We start from the raw sequence: 23875 nt of genomic DNA, 5'->3' as shown, positions 1-23875 counted from the left end.
CACTTCTTAATGGCGGATATACATGACAAAATTCCATGTATATCTAAAGGTATTTTAACTGCAGTAGCAAACGCTGTTTGTGTCAGAATATGTAAAATCAGTGTGGCAGCCAATGAGTGTAACTGCAATGCAAACAGGTTAACACAAGAATGAAAAACAAACAAAGTACAGTAAAAGTACAGTAGGAAGAGTAGAAGAACATAAAAATAACTGAAACGTTATATATTTTTTGTTTATTTCTGTAATTTTTTTACATTTTATTTGTGAAAAAAATTTGAAAAAAGTGACGCTCATGTGGACATGTGAAAAAAGTGACGCTCTGTCACTTTTGTGACAAAGGCGTTCAGCATAGCCAATTGAAATAAATAAACCAAATTGTATCAGCGTCTCGCTTTAGGGGCAACTAAGTACGGTGCCAAAAGCTGGTCGTTAAGGTCCACACTTATTAGTCGTGGACACAGAGGGGTTTCTCCATAACACCAGTTGCCATAGTAATTTCGACTGTCATGTCTGCGTGAAGGGATGACAAAATGAAAACATTCCGTGTATCCCTCCACTTCACTGCAAGCAATTTGTCCCAAACTATCTTGCCGCTGCTCCCTATGTAGTCTGGGCAGTTGGGGAGCTCCACAGTGCTATCTTTTCCCTTGTAGACCCGGAAACAGTGTTGCCAACCGTCCGTATATTTACAGACAGCCCGTAAAATCAGGGCACTTTTCTCCTGCCCGTAAATGCCCGTAGCAGGAAAAAAGTGCCCGTTAAAAAGATGGCTGTGGCGAGACAAACTGACTGCGCATGCGCAGCGTGCGCCTCTCGGTTTCGGTCACTCACTCACACTCAGTCAGTCAGTCTCATGTCTCCTCCCCCGCCTGTGCCCTGCCCACATGGCCCGCCCAGAATTTTCCCGCCACTTCCTGCCGCTACCTCCCCCAGCCTAAATAGCCCAGGACCGAGCGGGTGCCCGCGGCGCGCGCAAGCAAGCCAAGCCAGGAGGAAGGAGCCTGCTGGAGGTGCCGAGGTGGACAGTGGAGGAGTCCGACGACCGACCCCCCACGAGGATCCATCCATCCATCTGGCTGGCACACCACCATCCACTCCACTGTCTCTCCATCTGATCTTCTCCAGTGAGTACTCCTCCTAGTCTCCTCGCTTCCGAGTCCAGTGGGGACTCCAGTCCAGTCCCCACCACAGTCCTGGTCCTGGCCTTGAGCCCAGGGCTGCTGGAGGATCCATCCATGCCATTCGTCGCAGGAAATGCAGAATGCGGAAGAAAGTCCAGCTTAAACAAAATGTGTTATGCCCAAAGGAGGATCAATTGGGATGTCACAAGAATGATTGCAGAGAATTTCAATTGTTGTGCTGCTGTATTCCTTCACCTAAGTTTGACTAATAGAACCTACACCCTGGGGGACAATACCATCTAACTAGAAAAGACAAGCATACGGTTGTAGAAAACAATATGAGTGCCAGAGCAGGTAAAATGTACAATATAGGCCTATCTACTACATACAAAATAGTCTGTTGTTAGGGAGACTGCACACAAATTCGACCATTCAAGCCGGTAACTATGGTGGAAAATTCTACTTTTATATAACGGGCAGCATAATGCTGCCCCACAGTGTGTAATGGAGCATAAGCTTTTAATAACTTTATTGCATCATGTTTTGTGATATTCCTGAGAGACATAGGACACTGAGGACAGCCTCTGTTTCACACAGTCTATGACAAGCTTGTTTGGTGACGGGTCTGTCTGTCCACCACACTCCACACAGTTAGCTTCTAACTGTAAGAAGACACACTTTTGGGTAATACACACACACTACCACTACTGTATCAAAGCTGAATTTGCAGGAGAGGCTATAACACACTACGTATGACCCATTTACTGTCAAGAGGTTAAAGTGTTTTCTTCTAAGGTTATCATGATCAAGAGCATGCAATAGAATTATAGAATTAACAGGACAGGAAAAAAAATGTTAATATACTCATATATACTAATTATATGCCATTGCCAATGCTCCTACATCACAAAAAAAAAAAAAAACTGCTCTTTCATTTCCAGTAATTCATGCAAGGTAGTGAAAAAATAAATGGAATTGATAAGAAGCCTGAAAAAAAGTCCATTGTGGGCAGGCCCAGCCCCCCACCCCAGTCAGTCCATTCCACTCTAGTCTAGTAGTCCAGTCAGAGCCAGCATTCTTTTACCTTGAAATCTCCCCCAAATCACACTGTTAATTGCAAATTGTATTTGTTTGCAACATAAAGACTTAAATTTGCACTTAAAATGTAATTTTGTACGTTTTTGAAAATGCCAGTAAAAAATTTGCTCTGCCAGTAAATTTTGAGTGTCGTGTCAGTGATTTTTAATGTAACGGGTTGGCAACACTGCCCGGAAACTAACTGTATAGCCTGTGGCCCTGTCACAGAGCTTATACAGCTTGACCCTGTATCTGGCACGCTTGCTGGGGAGATACTGTTTCATAGCAATGTGGCCAGTAAACTTAGTCAGGGACTCATTAACGCAGACAACTTGTTGGGGGGGAAACAAGGCTGCAAACCGCTGATTGAAGTGGTCTACGAGGGGCCAAATTTTGTGGAGCCGGTCATATTCAGGGTCTCCCCAAGGACGAAAGATTTCATTGTCGTTGAAATGCATAAACCGCAGAATTTGCTTGTATCTCGCCCTGGACATGGAGTACACGCGCATATGGTGAATTGGGCTAGTGGACCAATATAACCGCAATTCACTCTTTTTGGTTATGCCCATGTTGAGGGAAAGGCCCAGAAACGTCTTAAACTCGGAAACCGTTACAGGTTTCCAGCCAAATTGTCTGGCAAGGGGCAAATTTGGGTTGTCGGCGATGAATTGACCAGCATATACATTTGTTTGGTCCACAATAGATCTGAAAAGATTTTCCGTGAAAAACAGCTCATAAAAATTCAGGGGAGTAAAATTGGATGTTTCCACTTGGATTCCAGGTTGGCCAGTGAATGGGGGAAGTACTGGCTCTGTAGTATCAGTGGGTTGCCATTCAGGATATGCCAGGGGGGGCACTATGGGCTCTACGGGCCTGTCTTCGAATACGCGGTGGCTGCAGACCACTACTTGTGCTAGCCACAGCAGCAGCTTCAACTGCACTTATGGGACTCGCCACGTCACCAAGTGTTACTGCAGTGCTGGTTGTACTAGGTCCAGGGTGTACTAGGCAGCTGGTGCTCACCAGATCACCAGAAGGCTGAGCGCCACTAGTACCGACACTCTGCTCCATACGAGCACGCTGCGATCTCTGCACCTCTTCAACTCCAGAATGGGGTCAGGTACGCCTGGTTCTAACAGGGACCCATCCATCATCTGAGCTATCTGTCAGGGAGCCACTGCTCTCTTCAGGTTTCTATACTAACCCTGATTCTGCCAGTGAGGCTTCCCCATCGCTCTCATCTGACATGGTCAGTATACTGCAGGCCTCTGCACTACTGTACCACCGTTTTGTCATTTTAGCAACTAAATTTACAGATACAGTATTGTGACTCACAGGTAAAAAAGCACCTGGTTGTAAAGGACTATTTCAACCGCTACCAAAAAAAAACTGCTAATGCTAGCAGGGATCAGGCCTGACTCTGCTAACACAGCAGTTTTGTGTTTTTTGTAAGTGACAGCAATCTATTGATTACTACACTTGCCTGGGTGGGGTGGGCTGGGCGGAGGGGCTAAATGCTGGCAGGAATCAGTGCTGATCGTGCAAACACCGTGTTTTGGGAACCCTAAACTATTGGGGACGATAGTATAGTTCTGATCAGATCGGATATTGATCTGTTCAAACAATATACTAGTAATGGAGGTGTATGTGTGTGTGTATGTGGTAATCAAAGGGTTATTTCTAACTTTGCGCCGGGGATCTGCGATATCCTAAACTGACGTTAACACTAACTAATGTCACCTGTGACACTAATAATAGTGATTAGAAAAAAAACTGTACACTATAAAAGTGACACTGTGACAGGGCAATGGAGGGTATAACCGGGGGGGATCAGGGAGTTTATCTTTATTGGGGGATGAGGGGTGGCGGGGACCCTACACCTACTTGGGACAGAAATGTACTCGCTAGCGCTAACTGAAGTCACAATCACACTATCACAGATATACAGAAAAACACTATATTACCTGTGTATAGTGTGCAATGTGACAGAGGGGAAGGGGTTAACTGGGGGGGTATCAGGGGGTTAAATCTTTATTGGGAGGGTGGCGGTATCCTAACCCTAAAAGGAACGGCCGCAAGCGCTAACCACCCGGACCACATCCAGGGAGTGCAAGGCAAACTCCTGGGGATGCTTAGGTGGCACACACAGCAAAGGCATAACTATATCATCATTGAGGTGGAACGCAGAAACCACCTTGGGAAGAAACCACTGATTCGGTTGCAGAACCACCTTATCTTTATGAATGATCACATAAGGAGAACAGCAGGATAAAGCCGCCAATTCGGATACTATGTGAGCCGACGTGATGGCAACCAGAAAGGCAACCTTCTGTGACAACACAGACAGAGGAACCTTCCTGATGTTTTCGAAGGGAAGTTGTTGTAACACAGACAAAACTAAATTCAGATCCCAGAGAGGCAAAGGAGCTCTCCTCGGGGAGCCAAATGCTGCACCCCCTGAATGAAGGTGCGGACCAAGGAATGCGACGCCAAAGGTCGCTAAAAAAAGATGGCCAAGGCTGACAATTGACCCTTGACCATAGTCAGTGCGAGACGCTGATCCACGCCCTTCTGCAAGAAGGCCAAGACCCTCGCCACCGAGAAGGAACGAGGATGAAGACCCTGCGATTCGCACCAAGCAATATACGCTTTCCAGGTGCAGTGATAAATCTTTCTGGAAGTGGCTTTACGAGACTTCAACAAGGTAGGGATGACCGCCTGTAGAAGACCTCTATCCCTCAGGACCTGGCTTTCAACAGCCATGCCGTTAAAGCCAGCGACTGTAAAGCAGGATGGAAGATCGGTCCTTGAGACAGAAGATCGTCTCTCAGCGGAAGACGCCAGGGAGGTTCGACGACCATCTGAACGATGTCTGCGTACCAGGACCTTTGAGGCCAGTCCGGGGCCACTAGAATGACTGACATCCGTTCCGACGCCACCCTGCGGAGGAACCTGGACAGCAGTTGAATCGGAGGAAAGGCATAAATCAGCCGATAGCGGTGCCAAAGCACCACCAACGCATCCGCCAGAGGATCGCGAGTTCTGGCCACGTCCGGTGTCCCCCACTGGGCACATAGCGGATGCAGGGACCATTCCCCATGGTCCAAAGTCTAGCGACTCAGATAGTCTGCCTGCCAGTTTTCCACACCCGGAATGTGAACAGCCGAGATCGCCGGTACATGCGATTCGGCCCAAGAAAGGATCTAGGCCACTCCCTAGGCCGCCCGGGCACTCCTGGTGCCCCCTTGGTGATTGATATAGGCCACGGCCGTGGCATTGTCTGTCCGTTGTGGCATTGTCTGTCCGGACACCACCTGTAGCTGAGATGACCACCGGATCAGACAAAGCTTTATCGTTGGAGCTCCAGGACGTCAATAGGCAACAAGGTCTACCCCGCCGACCAAGTCCCCTGGGCACAAAGCATGCCCAGAACTCCTCCCCAGCCTGACAGACTGGCATCCGTGGTGAGAATCGTCCACAACAGAGGCCGAAAATTCTGGCCCTGCATCAAGGACAGCGACTGGAGCCACCACAAGAGATCCGACCTTACTCGACAACTCAAGGAAATTCTCCTTTCCAATTTCTGAGGCGTCCTGTCCCACCTGTCCAGGATCTCTGCTTGCAGAGTCCTGGTGTGAAATTGAGCAAATGGAACTGCTTCGAAGGCCGAAACCATCAGGCCCAGAACCCGCATGCAGGTCCGCAAGGAGGAAAGATCGTTGTGCCTGAGAGCCCTGATCTCTTCCCGTAAAGTCCATACTTTGTCCTCCGGAAGGAAGACCCAAGAGTGAGCGGAATCCAGGACCATCCCCCAGGTACTGGAGACGAGTTGAGGGGGTCAGTGCTGACTTCTGAAAGTTGATGGTCCACCCAAAATCATGTAGCGTCTGAACCGTCACAACCAGATCGCTTGCCAAGGTCACACATGAGTTCGACCTTAACAAGAGGTCGTCCAGGTAACCGAGGACCGCAATGCCCCGTAAACGCAGTAAAGCTAGAACCGGAGCCAACACTTTGGTGAAAACTCTGGGAGCCGAAGCGAGACTGAAAGGTAACGCCACAAATTGGTAATGCTCCCCAGCCACCGCGATGCGGAGATATTTCTGACGACCCTCGAAAATAGGGATGTGCAGATACGCATCCTTCAAGTATATGGATGCCAGGAAGTCCCCGGGCCTCAACAATGTCACCACCGACTGGATGGATTCCATCCTGAACTTCTGTACCCGCACAAAGCGGTTCAGAGATTTCAAGTCCAGAATCGGACGTACCTTGCCCTCTTTTCTGGGCACCCTTAATAACGAGAGCTTCTTTTAAGCGCTAATGAGTGCATCCATTTTGCACTTTCCCACGCTACCGAGGAGGAAGATTCCTCCTCTTCCCGCTCAGACGCGGGGGAACGGACCCCTCAGGGGTCCGTGGCAACCAATTCAGGCTCAGAATCAGAGGACTGGGAGGGCATAGGCCATTTTTTGGAGGAGCGTTCCGACATCAGCAGATGCATCTGAGACACCAAAGTCGAAAGGGCAGCAGATAAGGAGGCCATGGAGGAGGATTTAGAGCCCATTCAGACTAGCGCGACACGACTTTGGAGGGCGACTTGCAGAGACTTCACATAATGGAAGTCTATGCAAGTCGCTCCCAGGTCGCCCCAAAGTAGTACAGGACCCTTTTTCTAAGTCGGAGTGACTTGTGTTGCTCCTATTAGAATGGCTCCTGTACTAATCAATGGACCGTGACCTACCGCGACTTGTCAGGCTGACAAGTCACGCTAGTCTGAATGGGCTCTAATGCAATTTTCGTTTACTGCAATTGGACTCTGTGTGTTTACTACCGCTGCACTGCACTTCACCTCCTTGGTGGCAGTCTTCTTGCTGCGGGTGCAGGGTCCATCATGGCACCATTAAAAATGGCCCTGGTGCTACTACCTAAGTTTACCGGCTCCAAAATTCCTCTGGCTGAGTTGGAGGAGAGATTAGAAAGCATCAGGTTCCTGCCCGGCTGATTGAGGAACTAGCTATTAACGCCTTTAAGGATGATGCCAGCAGAGTGGTGATGCGCGTCCTGAAGAGGAACGAGCCACCCTGGAACAGATTGTGTTGCACCTGAAGGGCCTGTTTGAAGAGAACGTAATGGTCCCATAGTTGAGGCAGAGATTCTATGTCCAGAGGCAGCAGGAAGATGAGAGCCTCACATATTTTGCGGTAACACTCCAGAATCTCAAGAAACGCATGGAGAAGAGAGATGTATGTGGCTGTGCTGATATTACTGCTTCAGACCACCTCCTAAGGGACATGTTTATGGGGGGGAATAAAAGCTGGTCTGGTCAGGAGAGCCCTGCAAGAGTGAGTTAGAGAGCAACCCGCCATCTCTTTCAATGACATTGTGGTAGATGCAGTTGCGTGGAAGCAACTGTGGCAGTGACAAAGAAGTATGATCCAATGCACTTGAAAGCAGAGGTCATAGCCCCTTTCAGCCACACAGAGGGCGCTGAGAGAACTAACTCAAGATGTTGCCTCCCTGAAACAAGAAATGTTCTTGTACAAACAAGACTTGGCCCACCCCCTTAAGGGCAATACAAGCTACTGCTGAAACAGCTGGACATTCCTTTCTGGGACTATCCACTGCCATAATGCTGCTTCATCAACTGCTGCAAAAACATCTACTAGTCTTCGCCACCAGCCCAGAAAATTAACGTGTTCACCGATGCCATCCATACAGGGGATTCTCCACACATCCGGGATCGGTACCTGCACATTCTCCCAGCCCTGTGTCAGGAAGTCCAGTACCTGCTCTGCAATATGCTACAGAGTGGGGTGATTCATGAGAGCCGTTGTCCCTGGGCTGCCCCCATGGTCCTGGTGTGAAAAAAAGATAAAAGCCTGCTGTTTTGGTGTGGACTACCGCAAGCTAAATGAACACACTGTTTACACACTGGGATGCCTACTAGGGTTGAGCGGACACCTAGATGTCCGTGTTCGACGGGTTCGGCCGAACTTTAAAAAAAAGTCCGGGTCCGTGTCCCGGACTTTTACCGAACTTTTCCCGGACACCGAACCCCATTGAAGTCAATGGGGACCTGAACTTTAAGGCACTAAAATGGCTCTAAAACACCAATGGAAAGGGCTAGAGTGCTGCAAATGGCAGCAAAACGTAGTTAAGAGCATGGCAAGTGCTCTGCAAACAAATGTGGATAGGGAAATAACTTAAAACAACAAAAAAAAAACAGAAAAATAAAACAATGTTCTTCATCTCTGAAGGACGAGGCCCATATGGAGTAGGAGGGAGGTTGAGGTGGTGGTGGATGTGGCGGTGTCATAGGCGTGCGCACAGGGTGTGCCTGGTGTACCTGGGCACACCCTAATCACCTAGGGCACATAGCATTATCGCTCTGTTTGCCAGTGAGGAGATGGGAAAGATCTCCCTCGCACCTGCTCTGCTCTATTTCTCTTTGCCAGCAGGGAGAGTAATGTATCGGGGCCATGTACATGTAGGCAAACACATGCATGTGTATTTCAACTTTGGGGTGCACACCCTAATGCAATAGGCTGCGCACACCTATGGGAGGTGTAGGTGGAAGCGGCGGTGGAGGAGGACCAGGGCCGGATTAAGAGCATCATGGTCTTGGTGCTGAGGATTTTGAAGGGCCTTAAGGGCCGTGCCTTGGCATGCACCCAGAGGAGGAAGGGTGCAGCCATGCATGCCTAATTCAACATGGGATGCTGTCTCTGAAGCCCATAAACACATCCATGCATCGGCAACTGTCCCTCCTTGTCCGGCCTTCGTGCTGTGTGGGGAGGTTCTGAGGGTGCTGCCTGGGGAAGCGAGCATAGAAGCCAGACTTCTGTGTTTACAAGTGACAGAAGAGCGGTCACAGTGAATATGGCCAACCCGGGGCCTATATAAAAGGTAGGGGCCTGCATGGAGCTGCAGCTCCAATAGCCCCTACGTTAATCTGGCCCTGAGGAGGAGGACGAGGTAGCCAACACTGCTTCTTTTCACAAATTTTAAATGAGGGTACACCCCAAAAGAGTGAGAAAGAGCAAAAATGGAACAATGGCTGGGTAAGGTCGGTATCCATTGCTATTCTGCACAAGGTACGGAAAAGTCCCGTGGGATCCATGCCTTGTTCATTTTAATGAACGTGAGCTTGTCCACATTGTCTCTGGACAGGCAGCTGCGCTTGTCTGTTATAACACCCCCAGCCGTGCTAAATACCCGTTCAGATAATACACTGGCTGCAGGGCACGCCAGCACCTCCAAGGCGTAAAGGGCAAGCTCAGGCCATGTGCCCAATTTGGAGACCCAGAAGTTGAAGGGGGCAGACCCCTCATTCACTACATGTAGGCATGTGCACACATACTGCTCCACCATGTTGGTAAAATGCTGCCTCCTGCTAAGACGTTCCATCTGAGCTGCTGGTGCTGCTGTTTGTTGTGGCGTGCTGACAAAGCTTTTCCACATTTCGGCCATGCTAACCCTGCCTTCTGAGGTGCTGGCGGTGCCCTGGTTGAGTTGGCGACCTCCTCCTCCTCCTCCTCTGCCTTGTGCTTCCACTGTGGCCCCGCTGTCAGATGGGAATGCCAGCAGCATCGCGTCTACCAGCGTGCGCTTGTACTCGCGCATCTTGCGATCGCGCTCCAGTGAGTGAATTAAGGACGGTACGTTGTCCTTGTAACGGGGATCCAGCAGCGTGGCCACCCAGTAATCAGCACAAGTTAGAATGTGGGCAACTCGGCGGTCGTTGTGGAGACACTGCAGCATGTAATCGCTCATGTGTGCCAGGCTGCCCAGAGGCGACGAAAGGCTGTCCTCTGTGGGAGGTGTATCGTCCGTGTCCTCTGTATCCCCCCAGCCACGCACCAGTGATGGCCATGAGCTGGCCTGGGTGCCACCCTGCTGTGAACATGGTTCCATCTCCTCCTCCAGCTCCTCCTCCTCCTCATCCTCCTAATCCTCCAGAACTGTGCCCCTGCTGGACAATTGTGTCCCTGGCGTTTGTGTGTGCAGGAACCCACCCTCGGAGCCCCTTGCGAATGACTGCCCTGAAAGCCTTTGAAATGTTACCTCTTCATCCTCCTCCTCCTCCTCCTCCTCATCCTGTGCCACATCCTCTTCCATCATCGCCCGAATTGTTTTTTCAAGGAGGCATAGAAGTGGGATAGTTAAGCTGAGAACGGCGTCATTGCCACTGGCCATGTTGGTGGAGTACTCAAAACAGCGCAACAAGGCACACAGGTCTCGCATGGAGGCCCAGTTATTGGTGGTGAAGTGGTGCTGTTCCGCAGAGCGACTCACGCGTGCGTGCTGCAGCTGAAACTCCACTATGGCCTGCTGCTGCTCGCACAGTCTTTGCAGCATGTGCAAGGTGGAGTTCCACCTTGTGGGCACGTCACATATGAGGCGGTGAGCGGGAAGGCCGAAGTTACGCTGCAGCCCTGCCAGGCGAGCAGCAGCAGGGTGAGAACGCCGAAAGTGCGCACAGACGGCCCGCACTTTCTGCAGCAGCTCTGACATATCGGGGTAGTTTTTAAGGAACCTCTGCACCACCAAATTCAGCACATGCGCCAGGCAAGGGATGTGCGTCAAACCGGCTAGGCCCAGAGCTGCTATGAGATTTCGCCCGTTATCGCACACCACCAGGCCGGGCTTGAGGCTCGCTGGCAGCAACCACTCATTTGTCTGCTGTTCCATGCTCCTCCACAACTCCTGCGCGGTGTGTGGTTTGTCCCCCAAACAGGCAAGTTGTAAAACTGCCTGCTGTCGTTTAGCCCTGGCCGTGCTGAAGTTGGTGGTGAAGGTATTACGCTGTCCGGATGAGGAGGCGGTAGAGGATGAGGTAGCGGAGTAGGATGAGTTAGGAACAGGAGGCAAACTGAAGCGCCCTGCAATCCTCGGTGGTGGAAGGACATGTGCCAAATTGCTATCCGCCTCAGGCCCATCCGCCACTGCATTTACCCAGTGTGCCGTTAGGGAGATATAACGCCCCTGACTGTGCTTACTGGTCCACGTATCGGTAGTTAGGTGGACCTTGGCACAGATGGCGTTGCGCAGTGCACACCTGATTTTTTCCCCCACTTGGTTGTGCAGGGAAGGGATGGCTTGCCTGGAAAAGTAGTGGCGGCTGGGCACGACGTACTGTGGGACAGCCACCGACATAAGCTTTTTAAAACTGGGCGTCTCCACCACACGGAATGACAACATTTCAAAGGCCAATAATTGTGAAATGCTGGCATTCAGGGCCAGGGATCGCGGGTGGGTAGGGGGGTACTTCCTCTTCCTCTCAAGTGTTTGGGAGATGGAAAGTTGAACGCTTCCACGGGACATTGTGGAGATGGTTGTTGGTGACCCAGGTGGTGGTGTTGCTGACAGATCGTCTGTTTGCGGGGTGGCAGGTGCCGGTATGACTACAGAGGTGGCTGGAGCGGCCGAGACTGCAGCAGAAGAGGAAGCAGGATGAGCCAGAGACGTTTCTTGGTTTTGAAGGTGTGTACTCCACTGCAGCTCGTGCTTTGCACTTAGATGCCTGATCATGCAGGTTGTGCTCAGGTTGAGAAGGTTTATGCCTCGCTTCAGGCTCTGATTGCACAGGGTGCAAACCACTCGTGTCCTGTCATCAGCACATTTTCTAAAGAACTTCCACGCTAGAGAACTCTTTTGAGCTGACTTTGGTGCGCTCCTTCCCTTGCTGCGTTGGGCAGTAGCAGGCGTAGTGTCTAGGGCACGGCCGCTCCGCTTCTGCACCCTGCTCCCTCTTCTGCTGTGCTGGTGGCTCTGTGCGACCACCGCCTCTTCCTCCAAACTACTCAGGTCACCTGCATGACCTTCATTCCATGTGGGGTCGAGGACCTCATCGTCCTCCACATCATCTTCCACCCAGTCTTCACCCCTGCCCTCCCTGTCGGTCTCCACAATGCTGAACGCCGCAGCAGTTGGCACCTGCGTTTCGTCATCATCGGAGACATGCTGTGATGGTCCTTCCATGTACTCATCTTGAGAAATAAGTGGTTGGGCATCGCTGCACTCAATCTCTTCCACTTCTGGGGCAGGGCTAGGTGGATGGCCCTGGGAAACCCTGCTGACAGAGTCCTCAAAAAGAATAAGAGACTGCTGTATGGCTTGGGGCTCAGACTGCTTGCCTGATTTGCAAGGGGGTGAGGTGAAAGACGGTTGGACATTGGCTGCAGGTGCCAACTCTGACCTTTCTGCAGTAGACTGGGTGGGAGACAATGTGAAGGAACTGGAGGCACTGTCAGCAGCAAACCAATCTACTATCGCCTCTCTGTGTACTGGCCTCATCACTTCTAGAGGCGTATGATGCCCTACCAAATACTGCTGCAGGTTCTGTCGCCTACTCACACTTGAGGAAGGTGTTTCACTTGTGCGTGTAGCTGGCACAGATCGACCACGTCCTCTCCTTGCAACAGGAGCTCTAGCAGCAGCACCACCACGACCCAGGCCACGGCCCCTATTTGACGCTCTCCTCATATTTCTGAAATTTAAGATCTTGCCCTAGAAAGGTCTTTATTGAATAGCGGAACAAAAGAACAACAGTATCGCACGGGTGTATCTCACAGTCAAATATGCAAACTATGCCGCAATTTAATGTTTTTTACACCAAAAGGGTGTGTATTGAATAGCGGAATAGGATAAAAAACTGTGTATCTCACACGTACAAACACAGACTAGGCCCGATTAAATTTTTTCCTACCCTAAAGGGAGGATGAGGAAGAGGAGTATGGAACAGGCAGCACCCTCAAATCTTCAGAAGTATGAGATGAACCCCAAAAACTTGGAAAGGTGGATCTCACACGTACCGACACAGACTATTCCGCAATTTAATTGAGCCACAAAGGTTTTTATTGAATAGCGGAATAGGAAATATGATCAAAAATAAGTGTATGTTTTTCACACGTACAGAAGCACACTAGGCCCCAATTACTATTGTTTGTACACCTAAAAGGATGGATGAGGAGGAGGAGGAGTATAGAACAGGCAGCACCCTCAAAGCTTCAGAAGTATGAGATGAACCCCAAAAACTTGGAAAGGTGGATCTCACACGTACCGACACAGACTATTCCGCAATTTAATTGAGCCCCAAAGGTTTTTATTGAATAGCGGAATAGGAAATATGATCAAAAAAAAGTGTATGTTTTTCACACGTACAGAAGCACACTAGGCCCCAATTACTATTGTTTGTACACCTAAAAGGATGGATGAGGAAGAGGAGGAGGAGGAGTATAGAACAGGCAGCACCCTCAAAGCTTCAGAAGTATGAGATTGTGTTCACTGTACCCCACAAAGATTGTGTTCACTGTACCCCACAAAGATTGCGTTCACTGTACCCCACAAAGGTTTTGTTCACTGCACCCCACAAAGATTGTGTTCACTGTACCCCACAAAGGTTTTGTTCACTGCACCCCACAAAGATTGTGTTCACTGTACCCCACAAAGATTGTGTTCACTGCACCCCAAAAGGATTGTCTTCTCTGCACCCCACAAAGATTGTGTTCACTGTACCCCACAAAGGTTTTGTTCACTGTACCCCACAAAGATTGTGTTCACTGCACTCCAAAAGGATTGTCTTCACTGCACCCCAAAAAGATTGTGTTCACTGTACCCCACAAAGGTTTTGTTCACTGCACCCCACAAAGATTGTGTTCACTGTACCCCCCAAAGATTTTGTTCACTGCACCCCACAAGGATTGTTTGTCTTCACCGCACCCCACAAGGATTGTCTTCACTGCACCCGACAAGGATTGTCTTCACTGCACCCCACAAAGATTTTGTTCACTGCACCCCACAAGGATTGTCTTCACTGCACCCCACAAGGATTGTCTTCACTGCACCCCACAAAGATTGTGTTCACTGTACCCCACAAAGATTGTGTTCACTGCACTCCAAAAGGATTGTCTTCACTGCACCCCACAAAGATTGTGTTCACTGCACCCCACAAAGATTGTGTTCACTGCACCCCACAAAGATTGTGTTCACTGTACCCCCCAAAGATTTTGTTCACTGCACCCCACAAGGATTGTCTTCACTGCACCCCACAAGGATTGTCTTCACTGCACCCCACAAAGATTGTGTTCACTGTACCCCACAACGATTTTGTTCACTGCACCCCACAAAGATTGTGTTCACTGTACCCCACAAAGATTTTGTTCACTGCACTCCAAAAGGATTGTCTTCACTGCACCCCACAAAGATTGTGTTCACTGTACCCCACAAAGGTTTTGTTCACTGCACCCCACAAAGATTGTGTTCACTGTACCCCACAAAGGTTTTGTTCACTGTACCCCACAAAGATTGTGTTCACTGTACCCCACAAAGATTGTGTTCACTGTACCCCACAAAGGTTTTGTTCACTGCACCCCACAAAGATTGTGTTCACTGTACCCCACAAAGGTTGTGTTCACTGCACCCCACAAAGGTTTTGTTCACTGCACCCCACAAAGATTGTGTTCACTGCACCCCACAAAGATTGTGTTCACTGTACCCCACAAAGGTTTTGTTCACTGCACCCCACAAAGATTGTGTTCACTGTACCCCACAAAGATTGTGTTCACTGCACTCCAAAAGGATTGTCTTCACTGCACCCCACAAAGATTGTGTTCACTGTACCCCACAAAGGTTTTGTTCACTGCACCCCACAAAGATTGTGTTCACTGTACCCCACAAAGGTTTTGTTCACTGCACCCCACAAAGATTGTGTTCACTGTACCCCCCAAAGATTTTGTTCACTGCACCCCACAAGGATTGTCTTCACTGCACCCCACAAGGATTGTCTTCACTGCACCCCACAAAGATTGTGTTCACTGTACCCCACAAAGATTTTGTTCACTGCACCCCACAAAGATTGTGTTCACTGTACCCCACAAAGGTTTTGTTCACTGCACCCCACAAAGATTGTGTTCACTGTACCCCACAAAGGTTTTGTTCACTGCACCCCACAAAGATTGTGTTCACTGTACCCCACAAAGATTGTGTTCACTGCACCCCAAAAGGATTGTCTTCTCTGCACCCCACAAAGATTGTGTTCACTGTACCCCACAAAGGTTTTGTTCACTGTACCCCACAAAGATTGTGTTCACTGCACTCCAAAAGGATTGTCTTCACTGCACCCCAAAAAGATTGTGTTCACTGTACCCCACAAAGGTTTTGTTCACTGCACCCCACAAAGATTGTGTTCACTGTACCCCCCAAAGATTTTGTTCACTGCACCCCACAAGGATTGTTTGTCTTCACCGCACCCCACAAGGATTGTCTTCACTGCACCCGACAAGGATTGTCTTCACTGCACCCCACAAAGATTTTGTTCACTGCACCCCACAAGGATTGTCTTCACTGCACCCCACAAGGATTGTCTTCACTGCACCCCACAAAGATTGTGTTCACTGTACCCCACAAAGATTGTGTTCACTGCACTCCAAAAGGATTGTCTTCACTGCACCCCACAAAGATTGTGTTCACTGCACCCCACAAAGATTGTGTTCACTGCACCCCACAAAGATTGTGTTCACTGTACCCCCCAAAGATTTTGTTCACTGCACCCCACAAGGATTGTCTTCACTGCACCCCACAAGGATTGTCTTCACTGCACCCCACAAAGATTGTGTTCACTGTACCCCACAACGATTTTGTTCACTGCACCCCACAAAGATTGTGTTCACTGTACCCCACAAAGATTTTGTTCACTGCACTCCAAAAGGATTGTCTTCACTGCACCCCACAAAGATTGTGTTCACTGTACCCCACAAAGGTTTTGTTCACTGCACCCCACAAAGATTGTGTTCACTGTACCCCACAAAGGTTTTGTTCACTGTACCCCACAAAGATTGTGTTCACTGTACCCCACAAAGATTGTGTTCACTGTACCCCACAAAGGTTTTGTTCACTGCACCCCACAAAGATTGTGTTCACTGTACCCCACAAAGGTTGTGTTCACTGCACCCCACAAAGGTTTTGTTCACTGCACCCCACAAAGATTGTGTTCACTGCACCCCACAAAGATTGTGTTCACTGTACCCCACAAAGGTTTTGTTCACTGCACCCCACAAAGATTGTGTTCACTGTACCCCACAAAGATTGTGTTCACTGCACTCCAAAAGGATTGTCTTCACTGCACCCCACAAAGATTGTGTTCACTGTACCCCACAAAGGTTTTGTTCACTGCACCCCACAAAGATTGTGTTCACTGTACCCCACAAAGGTTTTGTTCACTGCACCCCACAAAGATTGTGTTCACTGTACCCCCCAAAGATTTTGTTCACTGCACCCCACAAGGATTGTCTTCACTGCACCCCACAAGGATTGTCTTCACTGCACCCCACAAAGATTGTGTTCACTGTACCCCACAAAGATTTTGTTCACTACACCCCACAAAGATTGTGTTCACTGTACCCCACAAAGATTTTGTTCACTGCACTCCAAAAGGATTGTCTTCACTGCACCCCACAAAGATTGTGTTCACTGTACCCCACAAAGGTTTTGTTCACTGCACCCCACAAAGATTGTGTTCACTGTACCCCACAAAGGTTTTGTTCACTGCACCCCACAAAGATTGTGTTCACTGTACCCCATAAAGATTGTGTTCACTGTACCCCACAAAGGTTTTGTTCACTGCACCCCACAAAGATTGTGTTCACTGTACCCCACAAAGGTTGTGTTCACTGCACCCCACAAAGGTTTTGTTCACTGCACCCCACAAAGATTGTGTTCACTGCACCCCACAAAGATTGTGTTCACTGTACCCCACAAAGGTTTTGTTCACTGCACCCCACAAAGATTGTGTTCACTGTACCCCACAAAGATTGTGTTCACTGCACTCCAAAAGGATTGTCTTCACTGCACCCCACAAAGATTGTGTTCACTGTACCCCACAAAGGTTTTGTTCACTGCACCCCACAAAGATTGTGTTCACTGTACCCCACAAAGGTTTTGTTCACTGCACCCCACAAAGATTGTGTTCACTGTACCCCCCAAAGATTTTGTTCACTGCACCCCACAAGGATTGTCTTCACTGCACCCCACAAGGATTGTCTTCACTGCACCCCACAACGATTGTGTTCACTGCACCCCACAAAGGTTTTGTTCACTGCACCCCACAAAGATTGTGTTCACTGTACCCCCCCAAAGATTTTGTTCACTGCACCCCACAAGGATTGTCTTCTCTGCACCCCACAAAGATTGTGTTCACTGTACCCCCCAAAGATTTTGTTCACTGCACCCCACAAGGATTGTCTTCACTGCACCCCACAAGGATTGTCTTCACTGCACCCCACAAAGATTGTGTTCACTGTACCCCCACAAAGGTTTTGTTCACTGCACCCCACAAAGATTTTGTTCACTGCACTCCAAAAGGATTGTGTTCACTGCACCCCAAAAAGATTGTGTTCACTGCAGCCCACACACAGAAAAATGGATGTGGATCACTGACACCTGCCTATCTCCTATCCCACACCACACAGCAATATCGATTGTAATTTGTAGAACACACTTTCCCTAAAATTCAGCAGACTCTGTCCCTAACAGGATTGAGAAGAGATCGTAGATCAGGAGAACTAAGTGCAGACCCCACCCCACACAGCAATATCGATTGTAGTTTGTAGAACACACTGACCCTATAATTCAGCAGACTCTATCCCTAAAATGCCTACAACTCGCCCTGCCTAAACACTCCGACCTGTCCCTCAATTCTATCCGGACACAAATGGTTTTCTCCTGCCTATCTTTCCCTAATCAGCAGCCAGCACGTTGATGTGTGCTCTGTCCCGGATCTAAGCAGCATAATGACGCCGCTGCGGCTGCCTCGAACTTATAAAGACTTGGTCACATGCTTCAGACGGCCAATCACAGCTACTGAGACATTTGCAGGCATGGCTGGGATGGCTTAAGGCACACCAGTTAAACGATTGTTGATTGGCTGTTGAAAGCCCGCCATGAAAAGAGCGCCAAAGCATGCAAAACCCGGAAATAAAACGACCGAACACGGATTTTTACCCGAATATACAGTAAAGTGTCCGTGTTCGTGTTCGGGTAACAAAAATCCAATTATTCGGTACGAACACGAATAATACAGTCCGTGTTCGCTCAACACTAATGCCTACCCATTACCCTAGGTGGAGGAGTCTCCTATGGCACTGGGCCAACCCAAGCATTTCTTGGCTGCCAGATTCTCTTACGATTATCGATAGCAGCTGCTATAGCCGGTAGCGATAATCACTGCCTTCTCCGGGTGGGGAGGGCTTCCCCCGCCCGCCCCCGCCGGGAGCAGACAATTGCTCGGCGGGAGGGATTCCCCTGTCAGCACTGTCTGTGTTAATGGGGGAATCGTGCAAATTTCTTTCCTGCAAATTGTGGTTGCAGCCAACACTACAACTTTTACTGCTGAGGAACAGCTGCGGAGACATTAGGTGTGGCATCTTAAAAATACCAGAACACTGGAAAATACCACAGAGTTTGAGGTGCAACACAAGACTGGCCCTTGCATGAAAGATTGCCCAAAATTGGCAGCAGAGGTGCAAATGCAGAACCATTAGGTGCGGTACCTTCCCAGTGTCAGAGCTCTAGAATACAACAAAAACTCTGAGGTGCAATGCAGCAACAACCCTGCAAAAATAAAATTTGCCCAAATTTAGCAGCTGAGGAGCAGCTGCAGAAACATTAACTGTGGCACTTTGACAATGAGGGAACACCAAATTAGAGCTGTAGAGGCAGCGTGAGAAAGTAGCACTTTGGCCTTTTTGCCTTGGGCCAGTGCTGGGACCAATATTATATTAATACTATACAGGATTTATATAGCGCCAACAGTTTGCGCGGCGCTTTACAATGTAGAGGGGGGCAATACAATAAAGTTCAATACAGAAGGAACAGAAGGGCCCTCATGATCTTCAAACACTAGTGTGTTGTGTCATGTAACCAGCTACCTCATTCACTCTCACCCACTTTGTAAGCCTATGGGGGGGGGGGGGGGCTGTTCACAACTCACAATTATTTGCAGGTGTTGGAAGGGGTACACAGAGTAGTTTGAATCTCAATCCTCAGAGATTAGTGCTGACTGGTAATCCGTCGAGAAGGTAAAGTTGGCCCAATAGAACCAGTGGTTTCAGCATTGTTTCTCTCAGCTGTTCCCAGAGGCAAGCATTTCTTCCATTCGCTGGATTTAATTAATCTTAGAAAACTATAAAACCAATGTTGGAGTTGTGGTTTGCTTCCAACTCAATGGAATGCATGCTTTAGCTGCGTTAAGTATATGGATTAGAAGTGAGCATCTGTATCTCTTAAAGGACATCAGGGCCAGATGCAGCAAAAAAATCACATGATCATTTGGCATCCAAACGTCCGTTAACCTGCAGATGATTTGTTTGACTTCCAAAAAGGCATTCATTTTGGGCAAGACAAAAAAATATGGAGCATGGAGCCCTCTTCCCCCTGGCACCACCAAGGCGAAATGGAGTAACTGCAGGGCTTGCCAAAACTACAGAATTTGGTCAAATCAGTTTTTCAATTCCACGAGTGACAGGGCACAGGTACTGATCCCGAACTGATGGAAGCGAGAGGCTCCCTAAGTACGGTGAGTCCAGATGGACCCTTTCTGTAAACCATTCTGTAAGAATCAGGGGTGACCTGTTACGGGGGTAATAGCGGAGAACGTGGTGGCAGACAGCATTGGATGCCTGTCTTTCTGAAAAAGTTTAAGTGTGGCTCTGATTGCTGGGTGCCCAAGCAATGCTTTCGGATTGTCCTGGAACAGCCACGGCAAACCCCACAAGGGAACCTCTGTAAAAGCCTGTTCCAGCTGCTTCTACTGCTTAGCTGATCCGGCCATACACCATTCCAGAATACAAGTTACATTTGTTGCTTTGTGGTCCTAAACATGATAGAAAGACCTAAAACTCCACAATTTTTGGGGAGCGTTGACAGTGAATATTGCAACCTAATGGAAAAATGACTTGGGGATCCATATTGGTAGAGTTTGGAATAAGTATAATAGGTAAAATGGTAAATATTAAGGACACTATTCCTCCCGCACAACGAAAAGAGTAGAGGACCATTTGGAGAGGTCCTTCCGGATCCATATTAAAAGTGGCAGAAAGTTAGGTGCAAAAATATCGCTGATGAGTGGTGTAAGAGATATAGTCAAATATTTCAAACAGGATCGGACCCATCTAAATGTGAAGTGTGTTTGAAAGGGTCGAGACTCAGCATTGGGTACATTAAAATTTGTGATTTTTGCAAATAATCTTAAAATTGAAAAGTCTAATACAGTGCTCAAAAAAATTAAAGGAACACTTTTAAATGAGTACAGCATTAAGTCAAGTAAACTCCCGAGATATTTATCTCTGTAAAAACCTGTTCCATCTGCATCTACCTCTTAGCTGACCCAGCCATACACCATTCCAGAATACAATTTAAATGTGTTGCTTTGTGGTCCTAAACATGACCAAAAGACCTATACCGCCACAATTTTTGGGGAGGGTCTGACAATGGGTCCAAGGATTCTATCCCAATACCTAATGGCATTTAGGGTGCCATGTCTAGCCTGTAGAGGTCTCTGTCCCTCCATGGATATGCCTCCCCAGACCACCACTGACCCAACACCAAACCAGTCATGCTGAACGATATTGCAGGCAGCATAACGTTCTCCATGGCTTCTCCAGACCCTTTCACATCTGTCACATGTGCTAAGGATGAATCTGCCCTGATCTTTTAAAAGCACAGGGTGCTAGTGGCAGACCTGCCAATTCTGGTATTCAATGGCAAATGCCTAAGGCACGGTCCCCATAGGGTTTGCTGTGTAAGGACTTGTTGGGCCTTCTCTAATTACCAGCAGACAGTCACTCCAGCACTTTACTTGTGAAGACAGCATTACTTGGGCAAATACTCGGCCGCTGCTGGTAGCAACCACTGCTGTAACTCAGAGGAAATCCTGGACAACGCCCTCAAATGTAGCACTGTTCCCATAGGGCTTGCTGTGTCATGACTTGTTGAGTCTCCTCTGATTACCAGCAGACAGTCACTTAGGGTACAATTCACACATTCATCCTTACTCCCAATGGCTCATTACTCAATAAACAGTCCAGGGGTGTTGGTTTTTAGTATTTATTGTGGAACTTGGATGGACCTCCAAGTTCAGTTCCTCTCTAGCTCTTTAGGCCCTCAGGTCGACTATCCGAGGCCACATGGCAACTTCTACAGAGAGGAGGCAGCCGCCCCCTCCCTCTGAGACTCCACTCTCCAGCTGAAGGACCCTGAATGTGCTGAATGTGCTCCTGGCATTTATACAGCATCTCAGTGTGCACAGAGGCACTTTCCTCTGCCAATCACCAGGGCTGTACTAAATGCCTGAGCACTCATTTGTCAGGTTTCCTCTCACTGTCCAATATACCTCCCTATTGGACCAGTGTGAAACACTTCAGACAAACTGAGTTGCACATAAGCAGATCCTTCTCTCTGGTAGGCAGAGAACAATATATATTTACTTGGCAACCCTTCTGGTAAGCAGAAAGGATCCAAAACTATACTCTCTCTCTTTCTAACACCTACCTAGGAGGGCGCTACATCCACCCCCCCCTCCCCACCACCAAACTGAGCCATGTCCTCACTGGCTCTGGGCATCTGCCCCTACAACAATACCTATACAAAATTGTACACTTATCCCACAGTGTCTCACAAACTTGGAAAGGGGAAAAGGGCGATAACATATGTACAGGGCCATGGGGCATACTCCATATGTGGCCAGTGGATACAATAAATTAAGTGAAAGCTTATATATCTCTGCTGTACAATATTTACACATAGGAATGTACCAGGTGCATTTAGACGAATGCACCCCCCGCCAAACAAAAATCTGTCTGACAGGTAAAGGTTAGACATCCTAACTGACTATGCTACAAGTAACATTTGTACATATATACAAAATGGACAGTGACCAGCCTTTCTAAGGCCTGAAGATCATCCGCAACCCAAGGAATGGGTGAGCACATACAGTATCTCACAAAAGTGAGTACAACCCTCAAATTTTTTATTATATCTTTTCATGTGACAACACTGAAGAAATTACACTTTGCTACAATGTAAAGTAGTGAGCGTACAGCTTGTATAGCAGTGTACATTTGCTGTCCTTCAAAACAACTCAACACACAGCCAATAATGTCTAAACCGCTGGCAACAAAAGTGAGTACACCCCTAAGTGAAAATGTCCATATTGGGCCCAATTAGCCATTTTTCTTCCCCGATGTCATGTGACTCGTTAGTGTTACAAGGTCCCAGGTGTGAATGGGGAGCAGGTGTGTTAAATTTTGTTTTATCACTCTCACTCTCTCATACTGGTCATTGAAAGTTCAACATGGCACCTCATGGCAAAGAACACTCTGAGGATCTGAAAAAAAGAATTGTTGCTCTACATAAAGATGGCCTAGGCTATAAAAAGATTGCCAAGACCCTGAAACTGAGCTGCAGCACAGTGACCAAGACCATACAGCGGTTTAACAGGACAGGTTCCACTCAGAACATGCCTCGCCATGGTCGACCAAAGAAGTTGAGTGCACGTGCTCAGTGTCATATCCAGAGGTTGTCTTTGGGGAATAGATGTAATAGGCTACTGCCAGCACTGGTGCAGAGGTTGAAGAGATAGGGGTCAGCCTCTCAGTGCTCAGAACACTGCATCTAATTGGTCTGCATAACTGTTGTCCCAGAAGGAAGCCTCTTCTAAAAATGATGCACAAGAAAGCCCGCAAACAGTTTGCTGAAGACAAGCAGACTAAGGACATGGATTACTGGGAACCATATCCTGTGGTCTGATGAGACCAAGATAAACTTATTTGGTTCAGATGGTGTCAAGCGTGTGTGGCGGCAACCAGATGAGGAGTAGAAAGACAAGTGTGTCTTGTCTACAGTCAAGCATGGCGATGGGAGTATCATGGTCTGGGGCTGCATGAGTTCATTGAGGGAACCATGAATGCCAACATGTACTGTGACATACTGAAGCAGAGTATGATCCCCTCCCTTCAGAGACTGGGCCGTAGGGCAGTATTGCAACATGATAATGACCATAAACGACCCCAAACACACCTCCAAGATGACCACTGCCTTGCTAAAGAAGCTGGCCAAGCATGTCTCTAGACCTAAACACTATTGAGAATCTGTTGGGCATCCTCAATCGGAAGTTGGAGGAGCGCAAGGTCTGTAACATCCATCAGCTCTGTGATGTCATCATGGAGGAGTGGAAGAGGACTCCAGTGGCAACCTGTGAAGCTCTTGTGAACTCCATGCTCAAGAGGGTTAAGGCAGTGCTAGAAAAAAATGGTGGCCACACAAAATATTGACACTTTGGGCCCAATTTGGACATTTCCACTTAGGGATGTACTCACTTTTGTTGCCAGCAGTTTAGACATTAATGGCTGCCTGTTTAGTCGTTTTGAGGGGACAGAAAATTTACACTGTTATACAAGCTGTATACTCACTACTTTACATTGTAGTAAAGTGTCATTTCTTCAGTGTTGTCACATGAAAAGATATAATAAAATATTGACAAAAATGTAAGGGATGTACTCACTTTTGTTAGATACTGTAGCAACGTATGCATCCTACATACTTACAGTGAGACTGTCCTCCCTGTAGAGGCAACCTTCTCACCTGCAGACTCTCTAACTAAAACATTCCCGTAGAGATTT

Source organism: Pelophylax lessonae, assembly GCF_965119305.1.
Source record: "Pelophylax lessonae genome assembly, chromosome: 9".
NCBI classification, from domain to species: Eukaryota; Metazoa; Chordata; class Amphibia; order Anura; family Ranidae; genus Pelophylax; species Pelophylax lessonae.
Note: the sequence above shows the minus strand (reverse complement) of the source record.